This window comes from Danio rerio, chromosome 15, assembly GCF_049306965.1.
Source record: "Danio rerio strain Tuebingen ecotype United States chromosome 15, GRCz12tu, whole genome shotgun sequence".
Taxonomy (NCBI): Eukaryota; Metazoa; Chordata; class Actinopteri; order Cypriniformes; family Danionidae; genus Danio; species Danio rerio.
The window spans coordinates 18897948-18921867 of record NC_133190.1 but is presented as its reverse complement, the minus strand read 5'-3'; the positions used below and the strand labels follow the sequence as shown (position 1 = coordinate 18921867).

Genomic DNA, 23920 nt, shown 5'->3' with positions numbered 1-23920 from the left:
ACACCTAAATGCTCTGACACAAAGGCATAAAAGAAACCATGGCTTTTAACCTCCTCTTGGAGAGGTGAGAGTCTCCAGCCCTGGATCGCAGGTCTTCTATGGAGGGACTGTCGGGAATCCTGTTAGAGCATCCCATCCACACAACCTCTTGCCATAAAAACAAAGCAGAATGTGTGGTGAAGGAACTCCGGAATGACAGAGCCTTGTCCTTACTTCATGCAATGGGCTAGCAAGGTGCTGAACAGAGTGCCGGTGGCACAAAGGATAACGCTTATGACTACGGATCTGAAGATTCTAGGTTACGGAAACCAGGAAGCTGTGTATGAGAGAGTGCGTAAGTGTATGAGTGGCACTTGTGCAAGCGGAGCAGGGAAGTGCGAGCGATCAGAAAGAACTGGAGTGTGGGCCAAGACTGGGCCTCGTGCGTGGCAGTTCCCATATGGTCTAGCGGTCAGGATTCCTGGTTTTCACCCAGGCGGCCCGGGTTCGACTCCCGGTTTGGGAAGGCTTGATCGCTTTTGCTTCTGTCCTTTTCGGCCAGCAGCCGGACTGCAGCGTCCCTATAGTGTGAGGTTGTGGAGCTCCGTCGTCAGCCTTCGATAGCTCAGTTGGTAGAGCGGAGGACTGTAGGTGGGATGTTGGCAATCCTTAGGTCGCTGGTTCGACTCCGGCTCGAAGGACGACTTTTGCGCTCAGAGCCGCTTTCTTCCCTTTGCGAAGACTGCATGCGCACCACAGCTCGAAGTTCACCATGGAAATGAAAAGAAAGTTCCCTGACCGGGAATCGAACCCGGGCCGCGGCGGTGAGAGCGCCGAATCCTAACCACTAGACCACCAGGGAAGGCTGGCAAAACTTGCCCTAGCCAGGTGTGCTCCAGCTCCTCAGACAAAAATTACGCCTGTAACCTCCTCCTGAAAAGGGAAAAAGTCTCAGAGCCTGGATCACAGTTCTTCCAGGGAGGGACTGTCTCATGCTCTGTGTAAGTGCATCCTATCGACGCCACAACTTGCCATGATAACAAAGCACAGCATGCGTTGATGGAACTCCATGCTGACAGAGCTGTGTCCTCTTTCGAGCAACAGGCGCACTACAGACAGAGACTGGGCCAGTGGCGCAATGGATAACGCGTCTGACTACGGATCAGAAGATTCTAGGTTCGACTCCTGGCTGGCTCGCTCAGAGCTTTTTGCGTTGCTGTCAGTCAGTGCACTGCAGTCGCCGTTTGCCCCAGCCGGAGCTGTTCAGTTCTACTCTGGAGTGAATCGAGTTTCTGGGGCCGCCGGCCCAGAGCCTGTGGGGTGCTCCCCTGCTTTTAAAGGCTGCCCCAACTGCTCTCATGTCTTGGTCCCGCACATACCTCAGGACTTCCAGAGGAAACCAGGACAGCCACTCTCCTGGGAAGATGCCAGTGACAGCTTGTAAACCACAATGTTTGCTGTGAGGCTAAGGCGTTCTACTGCAGCACAGATAAACATAGGAAAATCAGACAAGATTCAAAAACAAAGTGCCCACCTAAAACAAGATTGCAGTCAAAATGACCATCTCAGACCAGTGGGAGCAATGTTTGTAGTCTCTGTTAAATGTCTGCAAATATGCCACACAGTGCAGATGCTCATATTACTGAAAAGGAAGTTACCTGACTGAGAAAGGTATAAATAGAAATCGGAGCCTGCTCCAAATGGCCTGGTCAGCTCCAAGTGGGTGAGACTTGAGCTCCAAGTGGGCTGTACAAACCTCCTGGAGTTTTCATTCGTTTAATGTCTCGTACAAGACACTGCGTCCAACCTATTATATTTGAATGTCAAACCTACCCCAATGCGAAACCCAACCTCACAGTATGCTGCTGTGTTTTATTAACCTCCAAACCTACCACAACTCTAAACCCAACCTCACAGTAACAAACCTCCATGAGGTTCTCATTTATGCAATGTCTTGTACATGGCACAGAATACAACCTATTGCATATTTTATTATTATCACACCTACCCCAGCCCTTGGCGCCAACCTCACAGTAACCTGCTGCGTTTTATTCAGTTTTACACCTACCCCAAGCCTAAACACAACCTCAGAGTAACCAGTTTTTTATTTATTATATATATTTTTTTAATTACTGTCTACTACAGCCACATCAATCGCAAAGCTAGCCTACTTGTGGCATAAGTGCCTACCACTTAGTGGTCACCCAGCCAACTTGCAGTGTAATCTCCTCCACTTGTAGGTCTCTGAGCTGCAGCAACACCTAAATGCTCTGACACAAAGGCATAAAAGAAACCATGGCTTTTAACCTCCTCTTGGAGAGGTGAGAGTCTCCAGCCCTGGATCGCAGGTCTTCTATGGAGGGACTGTCGGGAATCCTGTTAGAGCATCCCATCCACACAACCTCTTGCCATAAAAACAAAGCAGAATGTGTGGTGAAGGAACTCCGGAATGACAGAGCCTTGTCCTTACTTCATGCAATGGGCTAGCAAGGTGCTGAACAGAGTGCCGGTGGCACAAAGGATAACGCTTATGACTACGGATCTGAAGATTCTAGGTTACGGAAACCAGGAAGCTGTGTATGAGAGAGTGCGTAAGTGTATGAGTGGCACTTGTGCAAGCGGAGCAGGGAAGTGCGAGCGATCAGAAAGAACTGGAGTGTGGGCCAAGACTGGGCCTCGTGCGTGGCAGTTCCCATATGGTCTAGCGGTCAGGATTCCTGGTTTTCACCCAGGCGGCCCGGGTTCGACTCCCGGTTTGGGAAGGCTTGATCGCTTTTGCTTCTGTCCTTTTCGGCCAGCAGCCGGACTGCAGCGTCCCTATAGTGTGAGGTTGTGGAGCTCCGTCGTCAGCCTTCGATAGCTCAGTTGGTAGAGCGGAGGACTGTAGGTGGGATGTTGGCAATCCTTAGGTCGCTGGTTCGACTCCGGCTTGAAGGATGACTTTTGCGCTCAGAGCCGCTTTCTTCCCTTTGCGAAGACTGCATGCGCACCACAGCTCGAAGTTCACCATGGAAATGAAAAGAAAGTTCCCTGACCGGGAATCGAACCCGGGCCGCGGCGGTGAGAGCGCCGAATCCTAACCACTAGACCACCAGGGAAGGCTGGCAAAACTTGCCCTAGCCAGGTGTGCTCCAGCTCCTCAGACAAAAATTACGCCTGTAACCTCCTCCTGGAAAGGGAAAAAGTCTCAGAGCCTGGATCACAGTTCTTCCAGGGAGGGACTGTCTCATGCTCTGTGTAAGTGCATCCTATCGACACCACAACTTGCCATGATAACAAAGCACAGCATGCGTTGATGGAACTCCATGCTGACAGAGCTGTGTCCTCTTTCGAGCAACAGGCGCACTACAGACAGAGACTGGGCCAGTGGCGCAATGGATAACGCGTCTGACTACGGATCAGAAGATTCTAGGTTCGACTCCTGGCTGGCTCGCTCAGAGCTTTTTGCGTTGCTGTCAGTCAGTGCACTGCAGTCGCCGTTTGCCCCAGCCGGAGCTGTTCAGTTCTACTCTGGAGTGAATCGAGTTTCTGGGGCCGCCGGCCCAGAGCCTGTGGGGTGCTCCCCTGCTTTTAAAGGCTGCCCCAACTGCTCTCATGTCTTGGTCCCGCACATACCTCAGGACTTCCAGAGGAAACCAGGACAGCCACTCTCCTGGGAAGATGCCAGTGACAGCTTGTAAACCACAATGTTTGCTGTGAGGCTAAGGCGTTCTACTGCAGCACAGATAAACATAGGAAAATCAGACAAGATTCAAAAACAAAGTGCCCACCTAAAACAAGATTGCAGTCAAAATGACCATCTCAGACCAGTGGGAGCAATGTTTGTAGTCTCTGTTAAATGTCTGCAAATATGCCACACAGTGCAGATGCTCATATTACTGAAAAGGAAGTTACCTGACTGAGAAAGGTATAAATAGAAATCGGAGCCTGCTCCAAATGACATGGTCAGCTCCAAGTGGGTGAGACTTGAGCTCCAAGTGGGCTGTACAAACCTCCTGGAGTTTTCATTCGTTTAATGTCTCGTACAAGACACTGCGTCCAACCTATTATATTTGAATGTCAAACCTACCCCAATGCGAAACCCAACCTCACAGTATGCTGCTGTGTTTTATTAACCTCCAAACCTACCACAACTCTAAACCCAACCTCACAGTAACAAACCTCCATGAGGTTCTCATTTATGCAATGTCTTGTACATGGCACAGAATACAACCTATTGCATATTTTATTATTATCACACCTACCCCAGCCCTTGGCGCCAACCTCACAGTAACCTGCTGCGTTTTATTCAGTTTTACACCTACCCCAAGCCTAAACACAACCTCAGAGTAACCAGTTTTTTATTTATTATATATATTTTTTTAATTACTGTCTACTACAGCCACATCAATCGCAAAGCTAGCCTACTTGTGGCATAAGTGCCTACCACTTAGTGGTCACCCAGCCAACTTGCAGTGTAATCTCCTCCACTTGTAGGTCTCTGAGCTGCAGCAACACCTAAATGCTCTGACACAAAGGCATAAAAGAAACCATGGCTTTTAACCTCCTCTTGGAGAGGTGAGAGTCTCCAGCCCTGGATCGCAGGTCTTCTATGGAGGGACTGTCGGGAATCCTGTTAGAGCATCCCATCCACACAACCTCTTGCCATAAAAACAAAGCAGAATGTGTGGTGAAGGAACTCCGGAATGACAGAGCCTTGTCCTTACTTCATGCAATGGGCTAGCAAGGTGCTGAACAGAGTGCCGGTGGCACAAAGGATAACGCTTATGACTACGGATCTGAAGATTCTAGGTTACGGAAACCAGGAAGCTGTGTATGAGAGAGTGCGTAAGTGTATGAGTGGCACTTGTGCAAGCGGAGCAGGGAAGTGCGAGCGATCAGAAAGAACTGGAGTGTGGGCCAAGACTGGTCCTCGTGCGTGGCAGTTCCCATATGGTCTAGCGGTCAGGATTCCTGGTTTTCACCCAGGCGGCCCGGGTTCGACTCCCGGTTTGGGAAGGCTTGATCGCTTTTGCTTCTGTCCTTTTCGGCCAGCAGCCGGACTGCAGCGTCCCTATAGTGTGAGGTTGTGGAGCTCCGTCGTCAGCCTTCGATAGCTCAGTTGGTAGAGCGGAGGACTGTAGGTGGGATGTTGGCAATCCTTAGGTCGCTGGTTCGACTCCGGCTCGAAGGACGACTTTTGCGCTCAGAGCCGCTTTCTTCCCTTTGCGAAGACTGCATGCGCACCACAGCTCGAAGTTCACCATGGAAATGAAAAGAAAGTTCCCTGACCGGGAATCGAACCCGGGCCGCGGCGGTGAGAGCGCCGAATCCTAACCACTAGACCACCAGGGAAGGCTGGCAAAACTTGCCCTAGCCAGGTGTGCTCCAGCTCCTCAGACAAAAATTACGCCTGTAACCTCCTCCTGGAAAGGGAAAAAGTCTCAGAGCCTGGATCACAGTTCTTCCAGGGAGGGACTGTCTCATGCTCTGTGTAAGTGCATCCTATCGACACCACAACTTGCCATGATAACAAAGCACAGCATGCGTTGATGGAACTCCATGCTGACAGAGCTGTGTCCTCTTTCGAGCAACAGGCGCACTATAGACAGAGACTGGGCCAGTGGCGCAATGGATAACGCGTCTGACTACGGATCAGAAGATTCTAGGTTCGACTCCTGGCTGGCTCGCTCAGAGCTTTTTGCGTTGCTGTCAGTCAGTGCACTGCAGTCGCCGTTTGCCCCAGCCGGAGCTGTTTAGTTCTACTCTGGAGTGAATCGAGTTTCTGGGGCCGCCGGCCCAGAGCCTGTGGGGTGCTCCCCTGCTTTTAAAGGCTGCCCCAACTGCTCTCATGTCTTGGTCCCGCACATACCTCAGGACTTCCAGAGGAAACCAGGACAGCCACTCTCCTGGGAAGATGCCAGTGACAGCTTGTGAACCACAATGTTTGCTGTGAGGCTAAGGCGTTCTACTGCAGCACAGATAAACATAGGAAAATCAGACAAGATTCAAAAACAAAGTGCCCACCTAAAACAAGATTGCAGTCAAAATGACCATCTCAGACCAGTGGGAGCAATGTTTGTAGTCTCTGTTAAATGTCTGCAAATATGCCACACAGTGCAGATGCTCATATTACTGAAAAGGAAGTTACCTGACTGAGAAAGGTATAAATAGAAATCGGAGCCTGCTCCAAATGGCCTGGTCAGCTCCAAGTGGGTGAGACTTGAGCTCCAAGTGGGCTGTACAAACCTCCTGGAGTTTTCATTCGTTTAATGTCTCGTACAAGACACTGCGTCCAACCTATTATATTTGAATGTCAAACCTACCCCAATGCGAAACCCAACCTCACAGTATGCTGCTGTGTTTTATTAACCTCCAAACCTACCACAACTCTAAACCCAACCTCACAGTAACAAACCTCCATGAGGTTCTCATTTATGCAATGTCTTGTACATGGCACAGAATACAACCTATTGCATATTTTATTATTATCACACCTACCCCAGCCCTTGGCGCCAACCTCACAGTAACCTGCTGCGTTTTATTCAGTTTTACACCTACCCCAAGCCTAAACACAACCTCAGAGTAACCAGTTTTTTATTTATTATATATATTTTTTTAATTACTGTCTACTACAGCCACATCAATCGCAAAGCTAGCCTACTTGTGGCATAAGTGCCTACCACTTAGTGGTCACCCAGCCAACTTGCAGTGTAATCTCCTCCACTTGTAGGTCTCTGAGCTGCAGCAACACCTAAATGCTCTGACACAAAGGCATAAAAGAAACCATGGCTTTTAACCTCCTCTTGGAGAGGTGAGAGTCTCCAGCCCTGGATCGCAGGTCTTCTATGGAGGGACTGTCGGGAATCCTGTTAGAGCATCCCATCCACACAACCTCTTGCCATAAAAACAAAGCAGAATGTGTGGTGAAGGAACTCCGGAATGACAGAGCCTTGTCCTTACTTCATGCAATGGGCTAGCAAGGTGCTGAACAGAGTGCCGGTGGCACAAAGGATAACGCTTATGACTACGGATCTGAAGATTCTAGGTTACGGAAACCAGGAAGCTGTGTATGAGAGAGTGCGTAAGTGTATGAGTGGCACTTGTGCAAGCGGAGCAGGGAAGTGCGAGCGATCAGAAAGAACTGGAGTGTGGGCCAAGACTGGGCCTCGTGCGTGGCAGTTCCCATATGGTCTAGCGGTCAGGATTCCTGGTTTTCACCCAGGCGGCCCGGGTTCGACTCCCGGTTTGGGAAGGCTTGATCGCTTTTGCTTCTGTCCTTTTCGGCCAGCAGCCGGACTGCAGCGTCCCTATAGTGTGAGGTTGTGGAGCTCCGTCGTCAGCCTTCGATAGCTCAGTTGGTAGAGCGGAGGACTGTAGGTGGGATGTTGGCAATCCTTAGGTCGCTGGTTCGACTCCGGCTCGAAGGATGACTTTTGCGCTCAGAGCCGCTTTCTTCCCTTTGCGAAGACTGCATGCGCACCACAGCTCGAAGTTCACCATGGAAATGAAAAGAAAGTTCCCTGACCGGGAATCGAACCCGGGCCGCGGCGGTGAGAGCACCGAATCCTAACCACTAGACCACCAGGGAAGGCTGGCAAAACTTGCCCTAGCCAGGTGTGCTCCAGCTCCTCAGACAAAAATTACGCCTGTAACCTCCTCCTGAAAAGGGAAAAAGTCTCAGAGCCTGGATCACAGTTCTTCCAGGGAGGGACTGTCTCATGCTCTGTGTAAGTGCATCCTATCGACGCCACAACTTGCCATGATAACAAAGCACAGCATGCGTTGATGGAACTCCATGCTGACAGAGCTGTGTCCTCTTTCGAGCAACAGGCGCACTACAGACAGAGACTGGACCAGTGGCGCAATGGATAACGCGTCTGACTACGGATCAGAAGATTCTAGGTTCGACTCCTGGCTGGCTTGCTCAGAGCTTTTTGCGTTGCTGTCAGTCAGTGCACTGCAGTCGCCGTTTGCCCCAGCCGGAGCTGTTCAGTTCTACTCTGGAGTGAATCGAGTTTCTGGGGCCGCCGGCCCAGAGCCTGTGGGGTGCTCCCCTGCTTTTAAAGGCTGCCCCAACTGCTCTCATGTCTTGGTCCCGCACATACCTCAGGACTTCCAGAGGAAACCAGGACAGCCACTCTCCTGGGAAGATGCCAGTGACAGCTTGTAAACCACAATGTTTGCTGTGAGGCTAAGGCGTTCTACTGCAGCACAGATAAACATAGGAAAATCAGACAAGATTCAAAAACAAAGTGCCCACCTAAAACAAGATTGCAGTCAAAATGACCATCTCAGACCAGTGGGAGCAATGTTTGTAGTCTCTGTTAAATGTCTGCAAATATGCCACACAGTGCAGATGCTCATATTACTGAAAAGGAAGTTACCTGACTGAGAAAGGTATAAATAGAAATCGGAGCCTGCTCCAAATGGCCTGGTCAGCTCCAAGTGGGTGAGACTTGAGCTCCAAGTGGGCTGTACAAACCTCCTGGAGTTTTCATTCGTTTAATGTCTCGTACAAGACACTGCGTCCAACCTATTATATTTGAATGTCAAACCTACCCCAATGCGAAACCCAACCTCACAGTATGCTGCTGTGTTTTATTAACCTCCAAACCTACCACAACTCTAAACCCAACCTCACAGTAACAAACCTCCATGAGGTTCTCATTTATGCAATGTCTTGTACATGGCACAGAATACAACCTATTGCATATTTTATTATTATCACACCTACCCCAGCCCTTGGCGCCAACCTCACAGTAACCTGCTGCGTTTTATTCAGTTTTACACCTACCCCAAGCCTAAACACAACCTCAGAGTAACCAGTTTTTTATTTATTATATATATTTTTTTAATTACTGTCTACTACAGCCACATCAATCGCAAAGCTAGCCTACTTGTGGCATAAGTGCCTACCACTTAGTGGTCACCCAGCCAACTTGCAGTGTAATCTCCTCCACTTGTAGGTCTCTGAGCTGCAGCAACACCTAAATGCTCTGACACAAAGGCATAAAAGAAACCATGGCTTTTAACCTCCTCTTGGAGAGGTGAGAGTCTCCAGCCCTGGATCGCAGGTCTTCTATGGAGGGACTGTCGGGAATCCTGTTAGAGCATCCCATCCACACAACCTCTTGCCATAAAAACAAAGCAGAATGTGTGGTGAAGGAACTCCGGAATGACAGAGCCTTGTCCTTACTTCATGCAATGGGCTAGCAAGGTGCTGAACAGAGTGCCGGTGGCACAAAGGATAACGCTTATGACTACGGATCTGAAGATTCTAGGTTACGGAAACCAGGAAGCTGTGTATGAGAGAGTGCGTAAGTGTATGAGTGGCACTTGTGCAAGCGGAGCAGGGAAGTGCGAGCGATCAGAAAGAACTGGAGTGTGGGCCAAGACTGGTCCTCGTGCGTGGCAGTTCCCATATGGTCTAGCGGTCAGGATTCCTGGTTTTCACCCAGGCGGCCCGGGTTCGACTCCCGGTTTGGGAAGGCTTGATCGCTTTTGCTTCTGTCCTTTTCGGCCAGCAGCCGGACTGCAGCGTCCCTATAGTGTGAGGTTGTGGAGCTCCGTCGTCAGCCTTCGATAGCTCAGTTGGTAGAGCGGAGGACTGTAGGTGGGATGTTGGCAATCCTTAGGTCGCTGGTTCGACTCCGGCTCGAAGGACGACTTTTGCGCTCAGAGCCGCTTTCTTCCCTTTGCGAAGACTGCATGCGCACCACAGCTCGAAGTTCACCATGGAAATGAAAAGAAAGTTCCCTGACCGGGAATCGAACCCGGGCCGCGGCGGTGAGAGCGCCGAATCCTAACCACTAGACCACCAGGGAAGGCTGGCAAAACTTGCCCTAGCCAGGTGTGCTCCAGCTCCTCAGACAAAAATTACGCCTGTAACCTCCTCCTGAAAAGGGAAAAAGTCTCAGAGCCTGGATCACAGTTCTTCCAGGGAGGGACTGTCTCATGCTCTGTGTAAGTGCATCCTATCGACGCCACAACTTGCCATGATAACAAAGCACAGCATGCGTTGATGGAACTCCATGCTGACAGAGCTGTGTCCTCTTTCGAGCAACAGGCGCACTACAGACAGAGACTGGGCCAGTGGCGCAATGGATAACGCGTCTGACTACGGATCAGAAGATTCTAGGTTCGACTCCTGGCTGGCTTGCTCAGAGCTTTTTGCGTTGCTGTCAGTCAGTGCACTGCAGTCGCCGTTTGCCCCAGCCGGAGCTGTTCAGTTCTACTCTGGAGTGAATCGAGTTTCTGGGGCCGCCGGCCCAGAGCCTGTGGGGTGCTCCCCTGCTTTTAAAGGCTGCCCCAACTGCTCTCATGTCTTGGTCCCGCACATACCTCAGGACTTCCAGAGGAAACCAGGACAGCCACTCTCCTGGGAAGATGCCAGTGACAGCTTGTAAACCACAATGTTTGCTGTGAGGCTAAGGCGTTCTACTGCAGCACAGATAAACATAGGAAAATCAGACAAGATTCAAAAACAAAGTGCCCACCTAAAACAAGATTGCAGTCAAAATGACCATCTCAGACCAGTGGGAGCAATGTTTGTAGTCTCTGTTAAATGTCTGCAAATATGCCACACAGTGCAGATGCTCATATTACTGAAAAGGAAGTTACCTGACTGAGAAAGGTATAAATAGAAATCGGAGCCTGCTCCAAATGGCCTGGTCAGCTCCAAGTGGGTGAGACTTGAGCTCCAAGTGGGCTGTACAAACCTCCTGGAGTTTTCATTCGTTTAATGTCTCGTACAAGACACTGCGTCCAACCTATTATATTTGAATGTCAAACCTACCCCAATGCGAAACCCAACCTCACAGTATGCTGCTGTGTTTTATTAACCTCCAAACCTACCACAACTCTAAACCCAACCTCACAGTAACAAACCTCCATGAGGTTCTCATTTATGCAATGTCTTGTACATGGCACAGAATACAACCTATTGCATATTTTATTATTATCACACCTACCCCAGCCCTTGGCGCCAACCTCACAGTAACCTGCTGCGTTTTATTCAGTTTTACACCTACCCCAAGCCTAAACACAACCTCAGAGTAACCAGTTTTTTATTTATTATATATATTTTTTTAATTACTGTCTACTACAGCCACATCAATCGCAAAGCTAGCCTACTTGTGGCATAAGTGCCTACCACTTAGTGGTCACCCAGCCAACTTGCAGTGTAATCTCCTCCACTTGTAGGTCTCTGAGCTGCAGCAACACCTAAATGCTCTGACACAAAGGCATAAAAGAAACCATGGCTTTTAACCTCCTCTTGGAGAGGTGAGAGTCTCCAGCCCTGGATCGCAGGTCTTCTATGGAGGGACTGTCGGGAATCCTGTTAGAGCATCCCATCCACACAACCTCTTGCCATAAAAACAAAGCAGAATGTGTGGTGAAGGAACTCCGGAATGACAGAGCCTTGTCCTTACTTCATGCAATGGGCTAGCAAGGTGCTGAACAGAGTGCCGGTGGCACAAAGGATAACGCTTATGACTACGGATCTGAAGATTCTAGGTTACGGAAACCAGGAAGCTGTGTATGAGAGAGTGCGTAAGTGTATGAGTGGCACTTGTGCAAGCGGAGCAGGGAAGTGCGAGCGATCAGAAAGAACTGGAAAGAACTCCGGAATGACAGAGCCTTGTCCTTACTTCATGCAATGGGCTAGCAAGGTGCTGAACAGAGTGCCGGTGGCACAAAGGATAACGCTTATGACTACGGATCTGAAGATTCTAGGTTACGGAAACCAGGAAGCTGTGTATGAGAGAGTGCGTAAGTGTATGAGTGGCACTTGTGCAAGCGGAGCAGGGAAGTGCGAGCGATCAGAAAGAACTGGAGTGTGGGCCAAGACTGGGCCTCATGAGTGGCAGTTCCCATATGGTCTAGCGGTCAGGATTCCTGGTTTTCACCCAGGCGGCTCGGGTTCGACTCCCGGTTTGGGAAGGCTTGAGCGCTTTTGCTTCTGTCCTTTTCGGCCAGCAGCCGGACTGCAGCGACCCTATAGTGTGAGGTTGTGGAACTCCCTCGTCAGCTTTCGATAGCTCAGTTGGTAGAGCGGAGGACTATAGCTGGGATGTTGGCAATCCTTAGGTCGCTGGTTCGACTCCGGCTCGAAGGACGACTTTTGTGCTCAGAGCCGCTTTCTTCCCTTTGCGTAGACTGAATGCGCACCACAGCTCGAAGTTCACCATGGAAATGAAAAGAAAGTTCCCTAACCGGGAATCGAACCCGGGCCGCGGCAGTGAGAGCGCCGAATCCTAACCACTAGACCACCAGGGAAGGCTGGCAAAACTTGCCCTAGCCAGGTGTGCTGCAGCTCCTCAGACAAAAATTACGCCTGTAACCTCCTCCTGGAAAGGGAAAAAGTCTCAGAGCCTGGATCACAGTTCTTCCAGGGAGGGACTGTCTCATGCTCTGTGTAAGTGCATCCTATCGACACCACAACTTGCCATGATAACAAAGCACAGCATGCGTTGATGGAACTCCATGCTGACAGAGCTGTGTCCTTTTTCGAGCAACAGGCGCACTACAGACAGAGACTGGGCCAGTGGCGCAATGGATAACGCGTCTGACTACGGATCAGAAGATTCTAGGTTCGACTCCTGGCTGGCTTGCTCAGAGCTTTTTGCGTTGCTGTCAGTCAGTGCACTGCAGTCGCCGTTTGCCCCAGCCGGAGCTGTTCAGTTCTACTCTGGAGTGAATCGAGTTTCTGGGGCCGCCGGCCCAGAGCCTGTGGGGTGCTCCCCTGCTTTTAAAGGCTGCCCCAACTGCTCTCATGTCTTGGTCCCGCACATACCTCAGGACTTCCAGAGGAAACCAGGACAGCCACTCTCCTGGGAAGATGCCAGTGACAGCTTGTAAACCACAATGTTTGCTGTGAGGCTAAGGCGTTCTACTGCAGCACAGATAAACATAGGAAAATCAGACAAGATTCAAAAACAAAGTGCCCACCTAAAACAAGATTGCAGTCAAAATGACCATCTCAGACCAGTGTGAGCAATGTTTGTAGTCTCTGTTAAATGTCTGCAAATATGCCACACAGTGCAGATGCTCATATTACTGAAAAGGAAGTTACCTGACAGAGAAAGGTATAAATAGAAATCGGAGCCTGCTCCAAATGGCCTGGTCAGCTCCAAGTGGGTGAGACTTGAGCTCCAAGTGGGCTGTACAAACCTCCTGGAGTTTTCATTCGTTTAATGTCTCGTACAAGACACTGCGTCCAACCTATTATATTTGAATGTCAAACCTACCCCAATGCGAAACCCAACCTCACAGTATGCTGCTGTGTTTTATTAACCTCCAAACCTACCACAACTCTAAACCCAACCTCACAGTAACAAACCTCCATGAGGTTCTCATTTATGCAATGTCTTGTACATGGCACAGAATACAACCTATTGCATATTTTATTATTATCACACCTACCCCAGCCCTTGGCGCCAACCTCACAGTAACCTGCTGCGTTTTATTCAGTTTTACACCTACCCCAAGCCTAAACACAACCTCAGAGTAACCAGTTTTTTATTTATTTATTTTTTTTTTTAATTACTGTCTACTACAGCCACATCAATCGCAAAGCTAGCCTACTTGTGGCATAAGTGCCTACCACTTAGTGGTCACCCAGCCAACTTGCAGTGTAATCTCCTCCACTTGTAGGTCTCTGAGCTGCAGCAACACCTAAATGCTCTGACACAAAGGCATAAAAGAAACCATGGCTTTTAACCTCCTCTTGGAGAGGTGAGAGTCTCCAGCCCTGGATCGCAGGTCTTCTATGGAGGGACTGTCGGGAATCCTGTTAGAGCATCCCATCCACACAACCTCTTGCCATAAAAACAAAGCAGAATGTGTGGTGAAGGAACTCCGGAATGACAGAGCCTTGTCCTTACTTCATGCAATGGGCTAGCAAGGTGCTAAACAGAGTGCCGGTGGCACAAAGGATAACGCTTATGACTACGGATCTGAAGATTCTAGGTTACGGAAACCAGGAAGCTGTGTATGAGAGAGTGCGTAAGTGTATGAGTGGCACTTGTGCAAGCGGAGCAGGGAAGTGCGAGCGATCAGAAAGAACTGGAAAGAACTCCGGAATGACAGAGCCTTGTCCTTACTTCATGCAATGGGCTAGCAAGGTGCTGAACAGAGTGCCGGTGGCACAAAGGATAACGCTTATGACTACGGATCTGAAGATTCTAGGTTACGGAAACCAGGAAGCTGTGTATGAGAGAGTGCGTAAGTGTATGAGTGGCACTTGTGCAAGCGGAGCAGGGAAGTGCGAGCGATCAGAAAGAACTGGAAAGAACTCCGGAATGACAGAGCCTTGTCCTTACTTCATGCAATGGGCTAGCAAGGTGCTGAACAGAGTGCCGGTGGCACAAAGGATAACGCTTATGACTACGGATCTGAAGATTCTAGGTTACGGAAACCAGGAAGCTGTGTATGAGAGAGTGCGTAAGTGTATGAGTGGCACTTGTGCAAGCGGAGCAGGGAAGTGCGAGCGATCAGAAAGAACTGGAGTGTGGGCCAAGACTGGGCCTCGTGCGTGGCAGTTCCCATATGGTCTAGCGGTCAGGATTCCTGGTTTTCACCCAGGCGGCCCGGGTTCGACTCCCGATTTGGGAAGGCTTGAGCGCTTTTGCTTCTGTCCTTTTCGGCCAGCAGCCGGACTGCAGCGACCCTATAGTGTGAGGTTGTGGAGCTCCCTCGTCAGCCTTCGATAGCTCAGTTGGTAGAGCGGAGCACTGTAGGTGGGATGTTGGCAATCCTTAGGTCGCTGGTTCGACTCCGGCTCGAAGGACGACTTTTGCGCTCAGAGCCGCTTTCTTCCCTTTGCGAAGACTGCATGCGCACCACAGATCGATGTTCACCATGGAAATGAAAAGAAAGTTCCCTGACCGGGAATCGAACCCGGGCCGCGGCGGTGAGAGCGCCGAATCCTAACCACTAGACCACCAGGGAAGGCTGGCAAAACTTGCCCTAGCCAGGTGTGCTGCAGCTCCTCAGACAAAAATTACGCCTGTAACCTCCTCCTGGAAAGGGAAAAAGTCTCAGAGCCTGGATCACAGTTCTTCCAGGGAGGGACTGTCTCATGCTCTGTGTAAGTGCATCCTATCGACACCACAACTTGCCATGATAACAAAGCACAGCATGCGTTGATGGAACTCCATGCTGACAGAGCTGTGTCCTCTTTCGAGCAACAGGCGCACTATAGACAGAGACTGGGCCAGTGGCGCAATGGATAACGCGTCTGACTACGGATCAGAAGATTCTAGGTTCGACTCCTGGCTGGCTCGCTCAGAGCTTTTTGCGTTGCTGTCAGTCAGTGCACTGCAGTCGCCGTTTGCCCCAGCCGGAGCTGTTCAGTTCTACTCTGGAGTGAATCGAGTTTCTGGGGCCGCCGGCCCAGAGCCTGTGGGGTGCTCCCCTGCTTTTAAAGGCTGCCCCAACTGCTCTCATGTCTTGGTCCCGCACATACCTCAGGACTTCCAGAGGAAACCAGGACAGCCACTCTCCTGGGAAGATGCCAGTGACAGCTTGTAAACCACAATGTTTGCTGTGAGGCTAAGGCGTTCTACTGCAGCACAGATAAACATAGGAAAATCAGACAAGATTCAAAAACAAAGTGCCCACCTAAAACAAGATTGCAGTCAAAATGACCATCTCAGACCAGTGTGAGCAATGTTTGTAGTCTCTGTTAAATGTCTGCAAATATGCCACACAGTGCAGATGCTCATATTACTGAAAAGGAAGTTACCTGACTGAGAAAGGTATAAATAGAAATCGGAGCCTGCTCCAAATGGCCTGGTCAGCTCCAAGTGGGTGAGACTTGAGCTCCAAGTGGGCTGTACAAACCTCCTGGAGTTTTCATTCGTTTAATGTCTCGTACAAGACACTGCGTCCAACCTATTATATTTGAATGTCAAACCTACCCCAATGCGAAACCCAACCTCACAGTATGCTGCTGTGTTTTATTAACCTCCAAACCTACCACAACTCTAAACCCAACCTCACAGTAACAAACCTCCATGAGGTTCTCATTTATGCAATGTCTTGTACATGGCACAGAATACAACCTATTGCATATTTTATTATTATCACACCTACCCCAGCCCTTGGCGCCAACCTCACAGTAACCTGCTGCGTTTTATTCAGTTTTACACCTACCCCAAGCCTAAACACAACCTCAGAGTAACCAGTTTTTTATTTATTATTATTTTTTTTTATTACTGTCTACTACAGCCACATCAATCGCAAAGCTAGCCTACTTGTGGCATAAGTGCCTACCACTTAGTGGTCACCCAGCCAACTTGCAGTGTAATCTCCTCCACTTGTAGGTCTCTGAGCTGCAGCAACACCTAAATGCTCTGACACAAAGGCATAAAAGAAACCATGGCTTTTAACCTCCTCTTGGAGAGGTGAGAGTCTCCAGCCCTGGATCGCAGGTCTTCTATGGAGGGACTGTCGGGAATCCTGTTAGAGCATCCCATCCACACAACCTCTTGCCATAAAAACAAAGCAGAATGTGTGGTGAAGGAACTCCGGAATGACAGAGCCTTGTCCTTACTTCATGCAATGGGCTAGCAAGGTGCTGAACAGAGTGCCGGTGGCACAAAGGATAACGCTTATGACTACGGATCTGAAGATTCTAGGTTACGGAAACCAGGAAGCTGTGTATGAGAGAGTGCGTAAGTGTATGAGTGGCACTTGTGCAAGCGGAGCAGGGAAGTGCGAGCGATCAGAAAGAACTGGAGTGTGGGCCAAGACTGGGCCTCATGAGTGGCAGTTCCCATATGGTCTAGCGGTCAGGATTCCTGGTTTTCACCCAGGCGGCCTGGGTTCGACTCCCGGTTTGGGAAGGCTTGAGCGCTTTTGCTTCTGTCCTTTTCGGCCAGCAGCCGGACTGCAGCGACCCTATAGTGTGAGGTTGTGGAACTCCCTCGTCAGCCTTCGATAGCTCAGTTGGTAGAGCGGAGGACTGTAGGTGGGATGTTGGCAATCCTTAGGTCGCTGGTTCGACTCCGGCTCGAAGGACGACTTTTGCGCTCAGAGCCGCTTTCTTCCCTTTGCGAAGACTGCATGCGCACCAAGACACCTGGTATGTTTGAATGTCAAACCTACCCCAAGCTTAAACCCAATCTCACAGTAACAAACAAGATGAGTTTTCATTTATTTAATGTCTTTTATATGGCACAGAAAACAACCTAATGTATTTTATTAAAAGGCAGCAATGATGAAAATCATTTTTTGTAAGCTGTTTGGACAGATCTGTGTGTATTGTGTGTCAAAAGCGATAATGGAGTGATATGAAGACAATAACTCTTATTTTTAAATTTCCTGATGTTTAAACAGGATCCCAAACCCCTCCCATTTTGGGGCCTACTGGAATGTGATGTAGGTTTGCAGTTTTTCCACACACCAATTTGAATGACAACCATGTATTAACATGTCTTCATAGTAGTGCGTATAACCATATCAACAAGATGCAATGTGCACAAAGCAACTTGGATTACAAGATATGTTCAGCTTTCTGTGATCATCAATCATCATTAAATGTGATCAAGAATGAGTTTTACAAGTTTAAAACATTTTTAAAAAAGCTGCGTGTCAGTACAATTATAATAGAAGACACTTCAATCCCAGTTTGTTGATGTTAAATCAGGCTTATTTCTTCCATTACCTAAACGGATATCCATACAGCAGTAGATATTAACTTGTATTCTGTCACATTTGTCATGCAAAAACAGTGCAAAGTTAAACGTGTGTGCTGTGTGTGTGCTTGCAGGAATTTTGTAATGATATTGTGTGTAACTTGATGCAGAAAGACTTGAATTAACTCCACAACAAATACATCAAATAATCATTGGGAAAATTCTTACTAGTATTTCTCACAAATGTTATGTGAGATCTGCTCCAAGACGCAGCTGAGGCGGATATTGAGGCACACTCTGACAGGCACGTGGGAATAGTGGGCAGGGTGAACTAGCATTAAAGGTGCAAGCAACGAAAACAGCTACATTAGCCGCGTTTCCACTATCGCACCTAAAGCGTGCAAGCCAGGGCGAGCCAAGGTCAGTTATGTTTCCACTGTCACTTCCAGGGCCTAATCGCGCTAAAGTGAAGCTTTCTCAGGGCCAGCGGCCGGCCTTCTTCGGCCCGCCGAATATCTTGGGCTAAAGAGGGCCAGCTGGGGCTTCGGGGCAGAGTGAGAGGAGAGGCGGGCACTAGTTTTCCAACCTCACATTAGTACATGCGCCAAGCAAATAAACAAATAAATAAATAAGAGAAAGAAAACATCTAGCCTTATAGGCTGGGGTCTTTTTGCTTATGATCGCTCTCATGTTTCCCTGTTAAATGTAAGGCTGTTGCATAAAATAATAAAGGTTTAATTCATATGTGACATTCTTTACTGTGTCCTCCTTGTTTCAATAACCCAAAATAATCTGTACACCATGTTAAAGACACAGCAGACAGTAAAGGTTTTCGAGAGTTTTTAAAGACATGTTTGTGCGCATTTCGATGCCTGTATGTGTGTGCAAGAATTTATTTTGGAGAATACACAATATGAATACTACAGAAGATAAAACTTAACAAATTCCGTGTTCACTTTTGTGGCTCAAAACAATAATGTCATATCTTAATAAAATAGTCTAAGTTATATTGAAATAATTTAAAGAACTACAAATATTGGATATAATAAAATCACATAAAAAAAATAAACTAATAAAAATCAAACAAAAGCTAGCTATAACTGTAATAAAGGGTCTGATACATAGGGATCCATTTGCAGTCTATTTATTAAACACAGTTTAATAACGAGCACACAGTATGTACTAGCGTGCGAACTCAATCACAGTTGTATAGGGTCGATAGGCTGGCGGCTGGCATACACAGGGTGATATAGCAGGCATGGGTCAATGGCAGGCGGCAGGCAAGGCAAGGTCGAGGGACAGTCCGGGTTAGCAAGGTTCTTCTTAGTTCTTCTAAGGTATTGGAGTAAATGAGGATATCGTCAATGTACACAATGACCCACTGGTTAAGCATGTCTCGGAATACCTCATTTATGAAAGCCTGGAAGACGGAAGGACTGTTTGCTAGGCCGAAGGGCAAAACCAAATATTCATAGTGGCCGTTGGCAGTGGAAAAGTCGGGCTTTCATTCGTCACCCTGTTTTATTCTGATGAGGTTGTATGCACTGCGAAGATCAAGGTTAGTAAAGTACCTGGCTGAGCGTAATTGCTCCAAGGCTGTTGGGACCAAAGGCAGGGGATAGCAGTATTTGACTGTGATCTCGTTCAAACTTCTATAATCGATGTAGGGGCGTAAACTTCCATCCTTCTTCTCCACAAAGAAGAAGCCTGCGGATGCGGGTGACGTTGATGGTCACATATATCCTTTCTCCAGCTCCTCTTTAATGTAAGCGTTCATGGTTTCGGTTTCTCTTTGGGAGAGAGGAAAGATTCTCCCACGAGGGGGTGTTGTACCAGGCAATAACTCAATGGCGCAGTCATACTCACAGTGAGGTGGAAGCTTAATAGCCTTTTGCTTACTAAATGCCTCCGCAAGATCCTTGTACACTTCGGGTGACAATGGCATTGAGCTGGACGGGAACAATAGAACATAGGCAGTTATTCAGGCATAATTCGCTCCATTTAGTAATCTCACCCTTTTTTCAGGAAATATGGGGGTTATGGGCTTGTAACCAGGGCCATTTAAGAATAATGGTATGTTGTAGGGATTTTGTGATCAGAAACTCCATCTGTTATTTGTGGAGAGAGCCTGTTTGAACGGAGAGTTGGAGTTGCGGTAAGTTATATTTCCATCCCCTAGGGTGCGTCCGTCTATCGCCGTGATTGCTAGGGGGGAATCACAAGAGGTTAATGGAACAGCGTTGTTATTGGCAAACGTATAATCCATGAAATTGCCTGCAGCTCCTGAATCAACCAGAACGACAGTGTGAATCGTTGCATTTCCAAAACACAGAGAGACGGGTACAGTCAGAGTGTTACTGTTGCTTGAAAAGATAGAAGTTGCACTCACCGATAACGTTTTGATGGGTGGCTTATTGGGGCATTGAACCTTGGTATGACCAAAAAGACCGCAATAAAGGCATAATTTATTCTTTAAACATCTGTCACGTTCTTCACTAGATAACTGGGTTCGACCCAGTTGCATGGGTTCCACGGTGAATGAAGATGCTGGGACTGCGTCTTGAGTAGGACAGGGAAGAATAGCATGGGATGGTCTTCGTGTGCGGAGCAGATTATCTAGCCTGATGGACAGTTCGATGAGCTGATCCAGTGTTTTCCCTTCATCTCTACAGGCCATTTCAGTTTTGAGTCTGGGGTTTAAAGCTTTGCGGTAGAGGGTTTTCAAGGGATAGTCAGCCCAGCCAGTTTGTGCAGCTAATGAACGAAAGTGCAAAGCGAACTCAGCCGCAGGTTGATTTCTCTGCTGGATAGTCAAAAGTTCTTTAACTGCATTTCGACCTCCTTCCGGATGATCGAATACCACACAGAAACGTTGAATAAACTCTTTAAACGTAGGAAAAGTGGGAGTGTTATCTGGCCAGACAGCAGTAGCCCAGTCTAGAGCCTTCCCAGCGAGCAGTGAGCACACAAAGGCGATCTTGCTGTTCTCATCCGCAAACATGTGGGATTGTTTAGCGACAAACAGTTTGCATTGCAGCAGAAAACCTTTACACTTGGCTGGATTACCCGTAAACTTCTCAGGGAACGCTAGGCGGGGACTGGAACTTTGTGCATAGGTTACCGGATGTTGACTGGGAGAGTAGTTGGCGGTGGGTTGTGCTGGGATTGCAACATTCAAACCTTGTAGGGCTTTTACTAACTCCTCCGTCAGCCGGGTGAGGTGTGAAAGCTGCTGCTGATGTGTCGCTAGTACCTGGGCTTGGGTAGTGAGTTCTGTGGACAAGACCTGCAGGGCTGCGGGATCCATGTTGGGCGAAGTCTTCTGTAACGAAGGGTCTGACACAGAGGGATTCATTTGCAGTATATTTATTAAACACAGTTTAATAACGAACACACAGTATGTACTAGTGTGCGAACTCACATCAATCACAGTTGTATAGGGTCGATAGGCTGGCAGCTGGCATACACTGGGTGATATAGCAGGCATAGGTCAGAGGCAGGCGGCTAGGATCAATGTCGATAATCAGGCTGGGTTCAAGACAGTCGGCAGGCAAGGCAAGGTCGAGGGACAATCCGAGTTAGCAACAGGGAGATCAGGCAAGGATGAGAAACGCTCAGTAATGTCAGCAGAGGCAGAACAAGACTTCGCACTGGAGTGTGTGTTTGGGCTGCTTATATGTGTGCGTGGGTAATCAGTGTGATGTGGAGCAGGTGTGTGGCAATCAGTGTCTGAGAGGGTGACGTAATGTCAGTAGTCCAGTGATGATGACCTCTGCTGGCCAGCGAGGGGAATGACTGGGACCGAGTCGGTGACAATAACAATTTAGGTACATACAATCGATAAATCAAACCGTTTTAAAGCCATATTAAACTTTCATTTTATAAAAACCTATCTGAAAAAAAGATTTTAGATATTTCCAAAAAACAATAACACCAGAGGAGGTTTAAAATGTTATTTATAAATATTTGGATACGATGATATTAATCAAATAGTGCAAACAGAGCATTTTTTGGTGAGCGAAAGCAGAAACTAGGCTGCCTTTTTTTCTGTTCTGCACAGCGCCGCTTTACAAAGGCATCGGGGAAAACTGCAAATACAAAATGTGTTCTGTGTCCTCAAACAAGTGTTTATGCTTTTATATGACGTGGTAAAATATGATAATGAAATTTACATGAAGAGCTTTATTAGTGAAAAGCTGCTGAGCGCAACAAAATATAGGATATATTTTATTACCTGCTCTTATGTGCTGAAATACTTAACACTTTCCTTAAGATCACATCCACCTATTGGTGTGATATAGGCTATAAGGAAAAATGAATACGTTCCAGGTCTCTCCGGAGCATTTGGGCTGAATGTTTAACAGCGCCTATCTAAATGAGGATGTTATAAAATACATTTTCTACTGGGTTATTAACAGAGAATTTCTGTGGTGTTATATAATGGATGGTAAGCTTCCTGCGCTGGCGAGACCACTCAATGTTCCATGCCAACAGTCGATCAGTAAATAAATATGTAACCCTTTTCTTAACCTTAAGAATTATTTTTAGATATCCTGTTCAGAAATACCTGGGTTCCCGGCAGTTGAATGGTGAATTAGCCGGTATTTTTACTCCTTTGTATTCTAAAAAAAAAAATTGTTTTAGCTGAATTAAACTATACAGTGTGTATAAATTTAAAGTTTGTTTGTTTTGTGTTCTTTAAATGAATTTGATATATAAAAAAAACACAATGAGATATCAAATTTAGATTTTAAGAAAAATAATAGCAATTTATTACAATTTTGTTTAAAGTAAAAAGAAAATAAATAAAAGAAAAGAATTAACCCTTTATCTAATTTTGAATTCACTAAATGAAGATTTACTCTTTCAGTAAAAATTAAGCACCTTAAATCAGCTAAATAAAATATGTAAACTAGCCTTACAAGTCTAAGTGTTGTTCTTTACTGACTTCTTTTGTTCTATATTTCATATTTTTCCTTATATTTTGTTTTACACCAAATCAACAGAAGTGATAAAAAATCACATCAAAGTTAGAGTTAAGCACTTCTGCTATAACACCTGAACTCAAACACCATTAACTCAGATCGTTTCACAATTGTAAAAAACAAGATTAATAAAGTGAACCTCCAAATCTTTACAATTTAAATGGTCTCAGTCTAGTTTACAAACCTATTATAAATCAGTCACAGTCAAAACAGTCACAAAGTCACTCAGTCTAAAAAAAACATTAGTATGCATACTTTAACGTTGGGGCCTAGTTTGTTGGTGCACATTCATAGTTGTATTGCTTCAGAACGATCTCTCATAATGCTATGATGATGTCACTTACGTCCATCCGATGAAAACCAAACATATGATGAAATCCCACCTGCACAAAGCTGCGATTTACCGATATCCCACGTGATAATTCCATGTCCAGCGCTGAAACAGGTCCAGGGACGTTGCTAGGGTCAAAAGGGATAAGGGGCTTAGCCCGAAAGAAGTATAATATAATATATAGTATAATATTGTCACACAACACACGAACACCAGGACTACACTTCAGCATTTCCCCGGACTACATTTTCATACATGCACTGCTCCCAGACACCCATGCTCATTCATCTGCTTGATTGCACTCACCAGCTGAACCTTGTCAGAGACTGATACAAACCATACATAAACCACTCATTCACTCACCCTGGTTGCCGAGTCTTGTTTACCCGAGTGTGATATTACAACGCGTTTCCTTGTCTTGTTTCTCTGTGTTAGACCTTAGCCTTGTATCTTTGTTATTCTGTTTAGCCGCCTGCCTTACGACCTATAGCCTTTACTTTGATTGCGATTCTGGATTGTCCACACATACCAGTTTGCACCTGTATGACCACTGCTTGCCTGACGCTGAATAAACCTGCATATTGGATCTTACCTCCAGTTGTATCTGTCACTTCCACCCCAGTCGTTACAAATATAATATAATATAATATAATATAATATAATATAACATAATATAATATAATATGGAGTGTATAATATCAAATATTGATATTCAATAGGCTACTATTTTTATATAATAACAATTCTATCAAAAATAGTACAAAAATAAAAATACATATCTATATGCTAGAAATATGTTTACTTTAATTTTTTTCAGAGGGAATTTTTTTTTCAGTTTTCCTTAAAATAGGGTTGATGTGGGCATTGTAGCACTTTAAATGCATTTAATGCCTGTTTTATTCATACTTAAGCAGAAATTCCATATATGCCTCACAAAAGGAGTAGAACATTCTAGGAAATCCCTAATATGGGGGAAGGCATCCAGCTATTGCTGTAATAGA

General features: G+C 47.0%; 29 non-coding genes across 29 annotated transcripts; 22 read left to right on the top strand and 7 right to left on the bottom strand.

Annotated features, from left to right (window-relative positions):
- The first annotated feature begins 433 nt into the window (after positions 1–433).
- trnae-uuc (transfer RNA glutamic acid (anticodon UUC)) lies at positions 434–505 on the top strand. Its single transcript has one exon. It is a non-coding gene; the product is annotated as a tRNA-Glu (tRNA).
- An 88-nt stretch (positions 506–593) lies between these two features.
- Positions 594–680, top strand: trnay-gua (transfer RNA tyrosine (anticodon GUA)). The gene is given in 2 exon segments: positions 594–630; positions 645–680. It is a non-coding gene; the product is annotated as a tRNA-Tyr (tRNA).
- Positions 681–769: 89 nt separating this feature from the next.
- trnae-cuc (transfer RNA glutamic acid (anticodon CUC)) lies at positions 770–841 on the bottom strand. Its single transcript has one exon. It is a non-coding gene; the product is annotated as a tRNA-Glu (tRNA).
- A 262-nt stretch (positions 842–1103) lies between these two features.
- Positions 1104–1176, top strand: trnar-acg (transfer RNA arginine (anticodon ACG)). The gene has a single exon. It is a non-coding gene; the product is annotated as a tRNA-Arg (tRNA).
- A 1493-nt stretch (positions 1177–2669) lies between these two features.
- On the top strand, positions 2670–2741 carry trnae-uuc (transfer RNA glutamic acid (anticodon UUC)). Its single transcript has one exon. It is a non-coding gene; the product is annotated as a tRNA-Glu (tRNA).
- Positions 2742–2829: 88 nt separating this feature from the next.
- On the top strand, positions 2830–2916 carry trnay-gua (transfer RNA tyrosine (anticodon GUA)). Its single transcript is given in 2 exon segments — positions 2830–2866; positions 2881–2916. It is a non-coding gene; the product is annotated as a tRNA-Tyr (tRNA).
- An 89-nt stretch (positions 2917–3005) lies between these two features.
- trnae-cuc (transfer RNA glutamic acid (anticodon CUC)) lies at positions 3006–3077 on the bottom strand. The gene has a single exon. It is a non-coding gene; the product is annotated as a tRNA-Glu (tRNA).
- Positions 3078–3339: 262 nt separating this feature from the next.
- On the top strand, positions 3340–3412 carry trnar-acg (transfer RNA arginine (anticodon ACG)). The gene has a single exon. It is a non-coding gene; the product is annotated as a tRNA-Arg (tRNA).
- A 1493-nt stretch (positions 3413–4905) lies between these two features.
- On the top strand, positions 4906–4977 carry trnae-uuc (transfer RNA glutamic acid (anticodon UUC)). Its single transcript has one exon. It is a non-coding gene; the product is annotated as a tRNA-Glu (tRNA).
- Positions 4978–5065: 88 nt separating this feature from the next.
- Positions 5066–5152, top strand: trnay-gua (transfer RNA tyrosine (anticodon GUA)). Its single transcript is given in 2 exon segments — positions 5066–5102; positions 5117–5152. It is a non-coding gene; the product is annotated as a tRNA-Tyr (tRNA).
- An 89-nt stretch (positions 5153–5241) lies between these two features.
- On the bottom strand, positions 5242–5313 carry trnae-cuc (transfer RNA glutamic acid (anticodon CUC)). Its single transcript has one exon. It is a non-coding gene; the product is annotated as a tRNA-Glu (tRNA).
- A 262-nt stretch (positions 5314–5575) lies between these two features.
- Positions 5576–5648, top strand: trnar-acg (transfer RNA arginine (anticodon ACG)). Its single transcript has one exon. It is a non-coding gene; the product is annotated as a tRNA-Arg (tRNA).
- A 1493-nt stretch (positions 5649–7141) lies between these two features.
- trnae-uuc (transfer RNA glutamic acid (anticodon UUC)) lies at positions 7142–7213 on the top strand. The gene has a single exon. It is a non-coding gene; the product is annotated as a tRNA-Glu (tRNA).
- Positions 7214–7301: 88 nt separating this feature from the next.
- Positions 7302–7388, top strand: trnay-gua (transfer RNA tyrosine (anticodon GUA)). The gene is given in 2 exon segments: positions 7302–7338; positions 7353–7388. It is a non-coding gene; the product is annotated as a tRNA-Tyr (tRNA).
- An 89-nt stretch (positions 7389–7477) lies between these two features.
- On the bottom strand, positions 7478–7549 carry trnae-cuc (transfer RNA glutamic acid (anticodon CUC)). The gene has a single exon. It is a non-coding gene; the product is annotated as a tRNA-Glu (tRNA).
- A 1828-nt stretch (positions 7550–9377) lies between these two features.
- trnae-uuc (transfer RNA glutamic acid (anticodon UUC)) lies at positions 9378–9449 on the top strand. The gene has a single exon. It is a non-coding gene; the product is annotated as a tRNA-Glu (tRNA).
- An 88-nt stretch (positions 9450–9537) lies between these two features.
- On the top strand, positions 9538–9624 carry trnay-aua (transfer RNA tyrosine (anticodon AUA)). Its single transcript is given in 2 exon segments — positions 9538–9574; positions 9589–9624. It is a non-coding gene; the product is annotated as a tRNA-Tyr (tRNA).
- Positions 9625–9713: 89 nt separating this feature from the next.
- On the bottom strand, positions 9714–9785 carry trnae-cuc (transfer RNA glutamic acid (anticodon CUC)). Its single transcript has one exon. It is a non-coding gene; the product is annotated as a tRNA-Glu (tRNA).
- A 262-nt stretch (positions 9786–10047) lies between these two features.
- Positions 10048–10120, top strand: trnar-acg (transfer RNA arginine (anticodon ACG)). Its single transcript has one exon. It is a non-coding gene; the product is annotated as a tRNA-Arg (tRNA).
- Positions 10121–11832: 1712 nt separating this feature from the next.
- Positions 11833–11904, top strand: trnae-uuc (transfer RNA glutamic acid (anticodon UUC)). The gene has a single exon. It is a non-coding gene; the product is annotated as a tRNA-Glu (tRNA).
- An 88-nt stretch (positions 11905–11992) lies between these two features.
- Positions 11993–12079, top strand: trnay-aua (transfer RNA tyrosine (anticodon AUA)). The gene is given in 2 exon segments: positions 11993–12029; positions 12044–12079. It is a non-coding gene; the product is annotated as a tRNA-Tyr (tRNA).
- Positions 12080–12168: 89 nt separating this feature from the next.
- Positions 12169–12240, bottom strand: trnae-cuc (transfer RNA glutamic acid (anticodon CUC)). Its single transcript has one exon. It is a non-coding gene; the product is annotated as a tRNA-Glu (tRNA).
- A 262-nt stretch (positions 12241–12502) lies between these two features.
- Positions 12503–12575, top strand: trnar-acg (transfer RNA arginine (anticodon ACG)). Its single transcript has one exon. It is a non-coding gene; the product is annotated as a tRNA-Arg (tRNA).
- Positions 12576–14505: 1930 nt separating this feature from the next.
- trnae-uuc (transfer RNA glutamic acid (anticodon UUC)) lies at positions 14506–14577 on the top strand. Its single transcript has one exon. It is a non-coding gene; the product is annotated as a tRNA-Glu (tRNA).
- Positions 14578–14665: 88 nt separating this feature from the next.
- trnay-gua (transfer RNA tyrosine (anticodon GUA)) lies at positions 14666–14752 on the top strand. The gene is given in 2 exon segments: positions 14666–14702; positions 14717–14752. It is a non-coding gene; the product is annotated as a tRNA-Tyr (tRNA).
- An 89-nt stretch (positions 14753–14841) lies between these two features.
- On the bottom strand, positions 14842–14913 carry trnae-cuc (transfer RNA glutamic acid (anticodon CUC)). The gene has a single exon. It is a non-coding gene; the product is annotated as a tRNA-Glu (tRNA).
- Positions 14914–15175: 262 nt separating this feature from the next.
- trnar-acg (transfer RNA arginine (anticodon ACG)) lies at positions 15176–15248 on the top strand. The gene has a single exon. It is a non-coding gene; the product is annotated as a tRNA-Arg (tRNA).
- Positions 15249–16739: 1491 nt separating this feature from the next.
- On the top strand, positions 16740–16811 carry trnae-uuc (transfer RNA glutamic acid (anticodon UUC)). Its single transcript has one exon. It is a non-coding gene; the product is annotated as a tRNA-Glu (tRNA).
- An 88-nt stretch (positions 16812–16899) lies between these two features.
- On the top strand, positions 16900–16986 carry trnay-gua (transfer RNA tyrosine (anticodon GUA)). The gene is given in 2 exon segments: positions 16900–16936; positions 16951–16986. It is a non-coding gene; the product is annotated as a tRNA-Tyr (tRNA).
- The last annotated feature ends 6934 nt before the right edge of the window (positions 16987–23920 follow it).